This window comes from Gossypium arboreum, chromosome 2 (assembly GCF_025698485.1).
Source record: "Gossypium arboreum isolate Shixiya-1 chromosome 2, ASM2569848v2, whole genome shotgun sequence".
Lineage (NCBI taxonomy): Eukaryota > Viridiplantae > Streptophyta > Magnoliopsida > Malvales > Malvaceae > Gossypium > Gossypium arboreum.
The window spans coordinates 48,134,282-48,148,002 of record NC_069071.1 but is presented as its reverse complement, the minus strand read 5'-3'; the positions used below and the strand labels follow the sequence as shown (position 1 = coordinate 48,148,002).

The 13,721-nt window shown below is 36.4% G+C and overlaps 1 non-coding gene across 1 annotated transcript; it reads right to left on the bottom strand.

The window, feature by feature from the left end:
- Positions 1-311: 311 nt before the first annotated feature.
- LOC128289878 (small nucleolar RNA R71) lies at positions 312-417 on the bottom strand. Its single transcript, XR_008279520.1, has one exon. It is a non-coding gene; the product is annotated as a small nucleolar RNA R71 (small nucleolar RNA).
- Positions 418-13,721: the final 13,304 nt, after the last annotated feature.

The window sequence follows — 13,721 nt, the reverse complement described above, 5'->3', positions numbered from 1 at the left end:
TATCTACCACAAGGGCTTACAAAAAACAACCACAGAGGCTCACATATATCAGAACATCCACAATGGCTTCCTTAGAACAACAACAAAGGCTTCCACATAATAGCTACAAAGGCTTCCACAGAATCAACAACTTGGTGTTTTCAACAATAAGGATTCACTTACACTCATCCCTTAAGTTAAAATTGCTCCCTTATTCATTGTGAGATCGTGCCAGATCATGGTTGAATGCATTACCTTCAGGTACGGTGGCATCTTGGAATGAACTGTGATAAAGATTTCTACTTAGGTACAATCTTCCAAACATGAATTCCAAGCTTAGGAATGACATTACATCATTTAGGCAATTTGAAGATGAAACATTATATGAAGCATGTGAGCGTTTTAAGGAACTAATTTAAAAATGATTGATCATTGGTTTTCAGCATTGGGCACAGATGGAAATGTTATACAATGGATTAAATGCTCATATGCGAATGATGGTGGATACATCTACTAGTGGGACATTGCTTGAAAAATCCTACAATGAATCATATGAAATTCTTGAAATAATAACAAACAATGATTATCAGTACCTCACTACCAGAGTTGGTACTAGTAGAAGAGTTGCTAGAGCAATGGAACTTGATGCAATTACATCTTTAACAGCTCAGGTATCATCTTTAACAAATATGATTAAAACTCTTAAAAGACCCTCTATAGTGTAGGAGATGAAGGTTACAAAATTAGCATGCGTATACTATAGAGAAGATCATGTTTTTTATGAATACCCATCAAATCCAGCCTCTGTGTATTACATAGGGAATTTTAATTGGAACAGCAATAATCCCTACTCCAACACATACAATCCAGGGTGGAAACAACATCTGAGTTTCAGCTAGAGCAATCAAGGATGGGAAATGCTAGCAATGTTAATCGATAAAATGTGGCTGGTGTACCACTTGGATACAGTCAACCAATGCCATAGAAAAATGTGCAACAACGTTTGTCGTTTGCAACAACAACTATGGAAGCTCTATTAAAGGACTATATGGCTAAGAATGATGCAATTATTCAGAGTCAGTCAGCTTCCTTAAGAGCCTTGGAGAATCAAGTGTGACAAATTGCCATTACACTAAGTTCTAGACAACAATGACCATTACCTAATGACACAAAAAAGTTCTCGGTATAAAGGAAAGGAACAATGCGAGGCCATAACACTTCGGAGTGGCATTCAACTACCAAGAGTTGTGAATGATGCCTTTACTTGGAGGAAAGTTCAAAAGTTCCCAAAAGAACAACTTTCAAATTAGTAGTGGAACAAACTACAAAATATGGGAGTATACAGAAGCATACAAAAACAAATTCATCTTGTAAAGCCAATACAGATGCCATGGCAAACAGCCTCAACAAATGGAAGGAAGACCACCGCCACCTTTTCCCATCATTTCCAAAAGTCAAAGCAAGATGTTCAATTCAAGAAATTTCTGAAGGTCTTGAAATAATTACACATTAGTATACCTTTGGTGGAAGAACAAATGCCTAACTATATGAAATTCATGAAAGGTATCCTATCCAAGAAAAGAAGGTCAGGGGAGTTTGAAACTGTTGCACTTACTGAAGGGTGCATAACAATGCTAAAGAACAATTTTCCACCAAAAGTAAAAGATCCAGGGAGTTTCACTATAACTTGCTCTATTGGAGACCATTATGTAGGCAAAGCATTATGCGATTTAGGTGTAAGTATCAATCTAATGCTTATGTCAGTTTTCAAGAAACTCGGGATAAGAAAGGCAAGACCAACTATAGTCACACTACAACTAGTTGATAGATCATATGTGTAACACCTCTACCCGTATTCGTTGCCGGAAAAGGGTACGAGGCATTACCGAAGTTTACCGAATTAATTTTCTGTTATTACAAGTTAAATACTATTTATTTACCGAAACATGTCATGTCGTCCTTTAAATGAGCTTCCAAAGTCCAAAACATACTTGGAACCAAACCGAAATTAAATCGAAACCATAGGGAATTTTTCACAAAATCTCAAAGTTTTTTTTTTAATAAGCTCAATATAACCCCTTTATAAATATCTAACCTTTCCTGCAAATTCTAAAATCGAGATCAATCCAACCAACCAATCCATTTCAACCAATTTGATACCAAATTATACTTCTATTATAATTATACCATTTAACATATTCAACACTCTTTACTTTAATGGATATTCATTAAAAAAGTCTTAGCATTTATATAATCATCAAACCTTATACATGCTATATAAATCAAAAAGAAAATTTACAAAAGCTACCAGAGATAATGTGGATAGTGTGATCCTCTGTGTTGATCCGATCCTCCGTATACTTCCACGTCAATCTATAAGAGACATTGAATACACTCAAGTAAGCTTATAGAAGCTTAGTACGTTCATAGCCATAAAACATAATTCTTACCAAAAATTCATATATTTATACAATTTACACAAATATTAAGTTCACTTGTCAACCACAATCATTGGTGAGTTCCCTTGTATAAACTCACTGCCATTGATTCATTTCCTTTAATTCTTTTGGGCCAATTTGTCACATACCATTCTTAATCAAATTAGGGAACGGTTACGGGAAATTGAGTACTTGACTTTCACTTTGCCATAATATAACTATGGTCTTGCGTATGATCACTTGTCATTTTCTGAAGCCGTAGCCCTGCCACTGTCTTACACAGATCACATTTATCACTTGTCACTGATCAGATAAGTGTAGCTAAAGCTACCACTTACCACTTGTCACTTGTCACTAATTAGATAAGTGTAGCTAAAGCTACCACTTATCACTTGTCACTTGTCACTAATCAGATAAGTGTAGTTGAGACTACCACTTATCACTTGTCACTGATCAGAAGTACTCAAATCCGACATTCCGCTCAATTTGATCATTTATTCGGTTTTTATATTATTATTTTATTCTCAATTCATTAATAAATATATCTCATCATACATTATATAATTCATAAAATTAACACTTAATCATTAAATTTCAACCATATGAACTTACCTAGGTCGATTTGCAAAATTTGTAAAAGTTCCGGGACTAATCAACTACTTTTCCTTTTCCTTGACTTGCTTCGGGTTCTCGATTTGCAGTAAAAATATGAAAAACCACCTTAAGGAAACCCTTCTATAGTGTTTTTACTGATGAGAATGCAGAAAAATAAAGAGAAATCTAGATAATTCCACTTTAGTCCTAGCTTTATTAAGTAAATTTTGTAATATTCCAATTTTACCCTTATTTCTCCTTATTTTCTTGCTGATTTCATGCCCTTGCCATCCAACCCAAATAGACCTTCGGTCTATTTTCCTTTTAGACCCTCTTTCTTTTATCATTTAAGGTATTTAATCATTTCCTACAATTTTAGATTTATTACAATTTAGTCCTTTTTATTCAATTAACTATCAGAACTTTAAAATTTCTTGACGAAACTTTAATACTAACTTATTAACACTCCATAAATATTTATAAAAATATTTATGGCTCAGTTTAAAATTTTTGAAGTCTCGATACCTCATTTTCGATTCTAATTATTTTAATATTTATTTCTAGTCCACTATTCGCTATTTCAAATTTTTGTTCCCTAACTTCGCATTTAACTTATATTCACCAAATTAATAATGTTTTCAACTCATTTTTCAGATTTAGTGATCTCGAATCACTGTTTCGACACCATTGAAAATTTAGGCTATTATAATACGTCCATCTAGAAAGTAAAATTGAAGATGTACTGGTAAGAGTTGACAAGTTCATTTTTACAGTAGATTTTATTATTTTGGAATGTGAAGTAGATAAAGAGGTACCCATAATACCTGGATGACCTTTCTTAGCAACTGGTAGAATATTAATTGATGTATAGAAAAGTGAATGAACCATGAGAATTAATGATCAGTAGTTGACATTTAATGTGTTTGATGCTTTAAAGTGTGCAGATCCAGATGAAGAATACCATGCTGCTGAATTTGTTGACATTAGAGCGCAGGAAGAATTTGTAGGTCATATACACAACAATTCTGATGCAGATTCTGTTGAATGAAATTGAATAGAATTGACTGAAGAATCTAAAGAACTGATGGACATTCAACAACCTGGAAATGGATTCAGAAGGAGCTTTGAATCATTAGACTTATTAGGTTGATCGTTCAACCCTCCTCGATCGTTAATAGAAGATCCACCTATGCTGGAGTTGAAGCTATTACCAATGCATTTGAAGTACGCTTATTTGGGAGATAATGATAAACTGCCTGTAGTTATCTTTGTCGAGCTTACAACAAACCAAGAGATGCAATTATTGGAAGTTTTAAAAAATACAAGAGAGCTTTAGGATGGTCAATTGCGAATATTAAAGGAAATGCAGAAAATAATACTTGAAGATAGCCATAGCAAATCTATTGAACAACAAAGGAGACTGAATCCTATCATGAAGGAAGTAGTTAAAAATGAGATTATCAAATCGTTGGATGCTGGAATTATATACCCAATTTCTGATAACTCTTGGGTGAGCCTTGTTCAGTGTGTACCCAAGAAAGGAGGGGTCATTGTGGTCAGTAATGATAACAATGAACTCATTCCCACACGTACTTCACAAGTTGGAGAGTTATATGAATTATTAAAATCTCAACAAAGTAACGAAGAAGGACCATTTCCCTCTGCCTTTTATAGATCAAATGTTGGATAGACTAGCAAGGAAAGCCTTCTACTGTACAAGCAAATTCCCATATCTCCTACTGATCAAGAAAAGATTACATTTACCTATCCTTATGGAAAATTTGCCTTCAGAAGAATGCCATTTGGGTTATGTAATGCCCTGAAAACATTCCAGTGTTGCATGATGGCAATATTTTTTGACATGGTGGAGAAATTCCTTGAAGTATTCATGGATAATTTCTCTGTGTTTGGCGACACTTTTGAAGACTGTTTGAAAATGTTGGAGTTAGTACTTTGCCGATGTCAAGAAACAAATCTTGTTCTGAATTGGGAAAAATGCCACTTCATGGTTTGTAAAGGCATTGTTTTGGGCCACAAGATTTCACAATAAGGAAATACTATCGAAAAAGAAAAAATAGAAGTCATTGAAAAGTTCTCACAACCCACTTCAATGAAAGGAATTAGAAGCTTTCTTGGTCATACTAGATTTTATCGTCGATTTATCAGGTATTTTTGTAAGATATCCCAACCTCTGTGTCAACTGTTGGAACAAAACAAACCATTTAATTTTGATGAGTTATGCTCAAAAGCATTTGAAGAGTTATAGGAGTGATTGATTACAACACCTATAGTCACTGCACCAAAATGAAATTTGCCACTCAAACTGATATGTGATGCAAGCGACTTTGCTGTAGGAGCAATTTTGGGACAAAGAAAAGCCAAGATGTTTCATGCTATATATTATGCCAGTCGTACGTTGACATAGTCACAGCTCAATTATACCACCACGGAGAAAGAATTGTTAGTAGTGGTATTTGCCTTTGAAAAATTTAGAGCTTATTTAGTAGGCACGAAGTCACAATTTATATAGACCATTCTGCCATTAAATACTTGGTGACGAAAAAAGAGGCCAAGCCCAAACTCATTAGATGGGTATTATTGCTGCAGGGATTTGATTTGGAGATCAAATATAGGAAAGGCATTGAAAATCAAGTGACTGATCACTTGTTACGACTGGAAGTAGAGAATACTTATGGTGATAGTCAAATGATTAAAGACGAATTCCCGGATGAGCACCTGTTGTCAATTATGGCATTGCTATAGTATGCTGATATTGTTAACTTTCTAGTCAGTGGGCTACTACCACCTGTGCTCAATCATCAAGGAAAAAGGAAATTCCTTCACAATGTCTAGCAATATTCCTAGGACAAGCCATTTCTATTCAAGTAGTGTGCAAATCAAGTAATTAGGAGATGTATTCTGGATGAGGAAATTCAAAGTATCTTGCATCACTATCATTCTGCACCTTATGAAGAATATTTTGGAAGCATGCGAATTGTTGTAAAGGTTCTACAATCTGGTTTCTATTAGCCTACCATGTTTAAAGATGCTCATGAGTTCTATCAAAGATGTGATCGCTGCCAAAGAATTGGTAACTTATCAAGGAGACACGAAATGCTGTTGCAAAATATTTTAAAGGTGGAATTATTTGATGTGTGGAGAATTAATTTCATGAGCCCATTTCACCATCTTGAGGCAAAATCTACATTCTTGTTGCTGTGGGTTATGTCTCCAAATGGGTTGAAGCTGTGACTTTACCTGCAAATAATGCCAAATCTGTTCTGAGATTCTTGCATACAAATATTTTTACTAGGTTTAGTACCCATCGTGCCTTAATTAGTGATGAAGGTTCACATTTTGATTGCAAATTAGTTGCCAATGCTTTAAACAAATATGGGGTTAAACATAAAATTGCTATAGCATACCACCTACAAACAAATGGACAAACTAAAATTTCCAATAGGGAAATCAAGCAAATTTTGGAGAAAGTTGTCAATCCCAACCGCAAGGATTGGTCAACAAGGTTGGATGAAGCTTTGTGGACTTATTGCACAGCTTTCAAAACACCATCGGGAATGTTACCTTTCAAGCTTGCCTATGGCAAACCATGTCATTTGCCAGTTGAGCTAGAACACAAAGCATTTTGGGCAATCAATAAATTAAGCATGGCCTGCGGTGTTGTTGCAACTTATCGCTTACTAAAGCTTAATGAGATAGATGAATTTTGGGCTCAAGCTTGTAAGAATACTAGAATGTGTAAAGAAAAGACAAAGCGATTGCATTGTAACACCCCAAACTCGGCCTAGACATTGTGGCTAAATCTGGCATGTCACATTGAAGTGTTTTTCGAAAAACATGTTTCGATTGAAAACCCTTCTTACCATTTAAAACCTCTGGCCATTTTAAAACTTGTGAAAACCTTTATTTATGTTGGTTTATTTTGCAAAACGTGGTTCACTGGAAAGTTATTCCTATTTTAAACGGTGTTTGTTGTGGAAGCTTAATTTAAAATAGTCGATTTACGAAAACATGACGTTTAAAAGTTAAGTTGCGAAAACGTAGTGTTTTGAAAACAGTTATTGTTTTGGAAAACCGCGATCCACTTCTAACAAATATCAAACATAGTAAATAAAATCCTAAAGTTTAAAATAAAAACCAGAGAGGCCTTATTATAACCCAAACTGAAATTAAAGTACTGAGAAGAAAATAAACATAGTAGATAACAAAAGTAGCTGTGTGGCCATCTCTGAGTCCCTCGCAACACCGATCCTCCTAATGTCGGGGATTACTTTCACAGTTAAAAATGGGGTGAGTTTATAGAAACTCAGTGTGTAATCCCCTAGCATCCAAACCGTCTATCAAAAATAAAATTTAGAACCAATCTAGGCTTGAGCCTTAGTCAGTAACAAAGCAGTCCAATTTAGAAGATATGTGCGCTAAAGCTCGATTCATTAGCATTTGGGTCTCAACCTATCATAGTATCAGTTGGGCCTAGCCCATCTCAGAATCAATATCAGTTGGGCCTAGTCCATATCAGAACCAATATCAGTTGAGCCTAGCCCATTTCAATTTCAAACCTATAGGAATAATGCATGATAACCCATCCAACCCTGCACTTGCCTCTGTCCAACCCTGCACTACTTGTGGGGAATAAATCACCCACGCCATCCCTACACTTGCAGTGTTAGTACCGGTTGCGGCACTAACTAGAGTCGTAGCAAAGCTACTAATATCAAAATATGTGGCACAGCCACCAATACGGTTTCTTCCTCAATAACAATATCCCAATCCCAAGCAGTATGTCATGTATGTAGAATGTCATACACAAAATCAATCATACCAATCACAGAAAAATCAGTCACTTACCCTCGAAGGGCAAAACAGTCACTTTACCCTTTAGGGTTATTTTGGTTAATTCAGTAATTTTATGGTCCCAATATAGATTACGACCTCATAGATGGTCTACCGTCACCTCAAGCAAACTCAGGTAACCTAGATGGTCAAAAGGTGTAAATGGGCCTACGGCCCATTACTAGGCCCAAGTGGGCCCACACGCTTATGTGGCCCATTTAGCCCAATTTGAGTCACGAATACGCGAACACCATAGCCCAGTTCATAATTTGTCACTTACAGTAGATTTTATTCATGTGGGGCTCACGAGCCCATTGGGTCTACACGGCCCATTTCGGCCCAATGTGGCCCAAAACGACCCATGCCCACGAGATCACTTGTGGTGGTCTCTATAGTCACATGGTCGCGTTTTTGCGCTTAGTTGACCACACGAATGTGCATTCACTCGTGTGGCACCGATGATAACAATTTTTCGGCTTTTGCCGTATAACGTTGTGGCAGTGTGATTACACACATTTTTGCAATACGTGAGCGACTCTCCACAACGCCAACCTAGATTCAAGTATAACCCAACGTTAGTCTTTAAACCATTAGGGTTAACACCCTCTTATCAACATGTAAAAACTCCAATCGTACCACTCACCTGATTAAGCAAGCAGAGTTCACTCATTCCTTAACCTTGCGATCTCCATTCCTTGTCAAGGATCTACACTACCCAAAGCGGTCTATTAAATGATGGTCTCTTATACATACTCAACTAGAATCAAAACAACCTTATAGAACATACTAGATCCAATATAAGGAAGTCAGACATTCAGCCAACACTCTCTACTACCAAACACACACAAAGTGCACCACAAGATTTTTAAGGATTGAGTTACCTTTAGCCGAATGATGGCACAAGATCTTGAATGCCACAGAAGTCCCTTGAGAATACCTTCACTCCTCACGTAGAACTAAAATGCAAGAACACTATGAATGAGGGCAAAAAGGTAAGAAACAAGGACGAAGGAACACAATAGACTTACTGACACCAATCGGCCAATGCACCAAACACAATGGAAGGGTGAAGAGAGAAAAGAAATAGAGGGGAAGAAGAGACTAGATAATCAGCCAGAGAAAACAAGGGTTGAGGGAGAATGTTGATAGAAGAAATCGGTCTAGAAAAAGGCTTAGAGGGAAAGAAAAGAACAATTGGTTTCAAGAAGAACCAAATGGTCAAAAAGAATAAGTACCAACAATTGAGAAAAACAAAACTGAGTTACCCGAATGACAAGCAATATTCGGCTTCTACCAGAAAGTGCACGGATATCAAAAGGAACGTTTTGGCCAAAAATCGAAAAGGAAGAGTAAACCTCAAAAAAATTAGGCACCAAGTGCCCCAAAATCGAAATTGCATAAGAGAACTGTAACACCCCGAGCCCGAGACCATCGTCGGTGTCGGACGCGAGGGGTTGACGAGCTAAATCCTCTTAAAGTACCGACCAATTTGGCATTTCCAGATAGGCTGGAAAACTGCGTCACTGTGGCCTTAAAAATCATATCTCGAGTTTCAAAACTCAGAAACTGATTCTGTAAATTTTCCCTAAATTTAGACTCATATATCCTTTCATGGATTTATTTCTAGAATTTTTGGTTGGGCCAATTGGTACAGTTTATTAGTTAAAGTCACCCATGTTACAGGGATAGACTGCTCTGACCTTTGCGCGTTACAACTTGAATATCTCTCTGTACAGGGCTTTAATACTGGTGCCGTTTGTTTCTAATGAAACTAGACTCAAAATGGAATCTTCACATGTAAGGCATGACTTCTAATTCTTTCTGGATAATTTATAGAAAATTTTTAAAGTCGCCACAGGGGACCCAGAAACCGTTCTGGCCCTGTCTCACAATAACTTTAATATCTCTTAACAAGTAACTCCTATGACCGTTTCGTTTCTTCCATATGAAAGTAGACTCATCAAGGTTCATTTACATAACTTATTCACTATTTAATACCATTCCTACAAATTTTGGTGATTTTTCAAAACCACACCACTGCTGCTGCCAGCATCTGTTTTCAAGGTAACCTTTACCTATTTCATGATTTCCACGATTCAATAGGTCCTTTTTGCATACATAGCACAAGTGTGATCATGATTAACCATTCCAATGGCTAATATTTTCAAAACCATTCCATACCCCATAATGATCATCATACAAACGATTATAGAATCATACTAACAACGATTCTAAGCCATTTTCGCATGGCTATCCAAGCTTACATAAAATGCAAAGGTACATGACCTTCTACAATAGGGTAGTCCTATACATGCCATTTCAAAGTTCAACCAAAATTATACCCAAAATGGAGGCTTTGATAGTGTAGATGACTTCACTTTAATGATCCCAAATCCGATCGCTAACGAGCAAAATCTATAAAACAGAGAGCCAAAGCAACGGGTAAGCATTTTTATGCTTAGTAAGTCTCAAGCAATAAAATCAGCTTTAACTAAGGCATTACATTCACATAGCCAAATGAATCATTTCATTAATACACATTCACATAATCATACTTACTTCACACTTCATCATTGTATACTTTCACAAGATATCAACCAATTCAATAGCTGAAAATTAGTTAGTCGATTGAGCGAATGTTACTCAAGCATATCGACTTTTCCAATGCACATATAAACATACCTTTTCCTTTGGGCTTTTCGAGCGTACTAATTAAATTTATTACAGCAACCAATGCTCACCTTCAGCCCAAGCTTCTTCGGAATACAACCGGATATAACCACATGCACGAATGCCTTCGGGTCTTAGCCCGGATAGAACGACTTGCACAAATGCCTTGGTATTAGCCCGGATTTAACAACTTGCACGAATGCCTTGGTCTTAGCCGGATGTGGTCACTAGCACAATGGCCTTCGGGTCTTAACCGGATATAATTACTAGCATAAATGTCTTGGGACTTAGCCGGATATCATTCAATTGCTCATGCACACACATACATCAATAATCATTACACATCCATGTTTCATTTTCGTTACTAAGGCTCAAACACAAACATATCACTTGCATAATCGCCTTGGGACTTAGCCCGGTATCATTCAAATACTCATACACACATAAATCAATAATCATTACACATCCATATTTCATTTCACATAATTCGAGTAGGGTCATTTCTTGAGGACTTACCTCGGATGTTGTCGAACGGCTTCGACGGCTAATCAATCACTTTTTCCTTCCCTTATCCAATTGTGGCCCTCTAAGCTCTTGAGCTAATTCAAACAAATTCAATTCATTAAAGTCTCGCTTGCTAGCCTTGGCGAATACACATATCATTGACTCAACATCACATAACTAAGCACTTTAGTCAATTTTCTTTAATTACGCACACATTCGGCCTTAGCTCACAACAAGGTAGCCGATTACCTAAGTCAAGAATAGGCATCATTAAGCTTGCCTCTAACCGAATGCATGCACATAATTCCCCCATGTGGCCGATTATACTTAGTCATACTTGCACAAAATCAACAATAAATTGCAAGATTTTCACATCATATGTGTACTAGGCCGATTGTACATGCAAATTTCACAACATTCTTCAACAAATTTCTTCTTTAAACAACATATTTATCACTTTCTTCATAATCAAAATATCATGTGCAATCATATATACACATATAGGTGCAAGGTCAATTTCAAGGTGTCCATAGCCATCCAAAACACAAATTTTACTAACATGCAAGAAGCATGAACCATGCTCATGAATGCATCATGGCCGAATACATCACAATCATGCCCCTTTCAACTTCAATCATGGTTAAACAAAAAGAAAACTCAATGTCTTACTCAAGATGGCTACAAAGAAATTTCAAGAGTAGAAAATCCATCATTGCATACATCATTAGCAAGCTTCACATTTAGCATGCAATGGCTTTAACACAATAACAACTTTGGCCAAATACCATTCCCATGGCATAACAAGGATTTGAACCATGGCTAACATGAACATCAAGTTAGCAACTAAAACATGCATGAAACTCATAACACAACCTCATACATACCTTACTCTTGATGCAAGTTTGGCCAAATTTCCTTCTAGATCTCTTCTAAACAAAGAAAATGAAGCAAAAATCTCTTCTTCCTCTTAGTATTTTCGGCCAAAAAGGAGAGAACAAGGATGAACAAAATTTTTTTGTTTTCTTTCTTAGTTGCACGGCAATGGGGGGGGGCATCCATGCTCATCTTTTTTTTTGTTCATTTCTTTAATGCTAATTCTTATTTTATTTCTTCATACATAACTCACTAACCAAACATGTTGGAAACATGTTTCCCTTGCCCATCAACACCTACCTTGGCCGGCCACTATGCTTCTTTTGGGGAAATTTGACATGCAAATCCCTTATTTTTGCATGCATGATCAACTAGTCATCCCACATCTTCCCATCATACTTTCAAAGTTTACTACTAGGCCCTTTCTAGTGAAATTCACATTTATAACACTAAATCAAATCATCAAAAATGTCACACACAATTTAACACATATCATAGGCATCAAAATAAATTTTAAATTATTTTTATGCCTCGGTTTTGTGGTCCCGAAACCACATTCCGACTAGGGTCAATTTTGGGCTGTCACAAGAACAACTCCCAAAACTCTCCAATTACATAAAATGCACACAAAGGGACCCTTAGCCGAATTTGCACACACTAGCTTCCCTATTTGGCTACAACACTCTCCAAGTTTGAAATTCCTTGATTCACTCCACCCTTTTCTCCATAATCCACTCCTTCAAATCCCCAACAACCAACATCCTATCCCTTGATCCCCTCCCCTTTTACCAAGTCCACAACCACCTCAGGAGAGTTTTAATCCAACTCTACCTCTCTCACCTCATGGGAATAAAATAAATGTACCTTGTAAATCATGGGATTCAAAGTCAAGATCTCCTCCCCACCATAATGATGCCACAACCACTAGACCACATGCTTCCTTGTGATATATTTTAACCTCTAATATTTATAAGGCCTACAAGCTAAAGCCAAGGTTCAATTAAGGGAAAAACTAAAATTTTGCTAAAGCCTAGATTTGAACCCAGGACTTCTCAAACATCCCCAAACACACCCAATTCACTTAACCACCACACCAAACATGCAATTTGTGTCACTTTCTTGCTGAAATAAAATATTTATAAGCCACCTACTAACAGTTCCCATGCTTAAGGCCCAATAATTCTAAGCCTAGAATTCAGGGCGTGACAAGCATAACAAGAAAATTTTGCCATGAAAATTTGTACCTAGACAACAAGCCTTACTCTTCAATTCCAAACTTGAACTATTTCTCGGTAAATTAAAGTCAAGATGGTCTGGATCATTTGAAGTCGAGCGTATATACCCTCATGGAGCTATCAACATTAAATATGGAAAAATAGGATTCACTTTCAAAGTCAATGGCCAACGCCTAAAACATTATTTTGGAGCTCCTATAATGCACGACAAAAAAATTATTTCTCTTCGAAATACTTAATTTTGTTCTCTTGTAGAAGTCTTCTTCATTTATTTTATTATTTTAAACTTTTCCTTATTTGTTACCCAATAAATTTATCTAACTTTGTATTTTGCCTTGTTATAGGTTTCTTTTTTGGCCATAGTACGTACAAACTAAAAGTAGTAGCTGAATTCTTTTAATTTTTACAATTTGCACTAAATACATTTCCTTTTCCCGCTAAATGCCAACTATTTTCCCTTGTCAGACCATGATTAAGGCCAATCTTATTACACATGTCAAAATTTCTTCTCTCCCACGTTTTAACCTTGTTGATTTAGTTTCTTCCTACATTTTCATCTTGTTTTGCTTTATGCTTT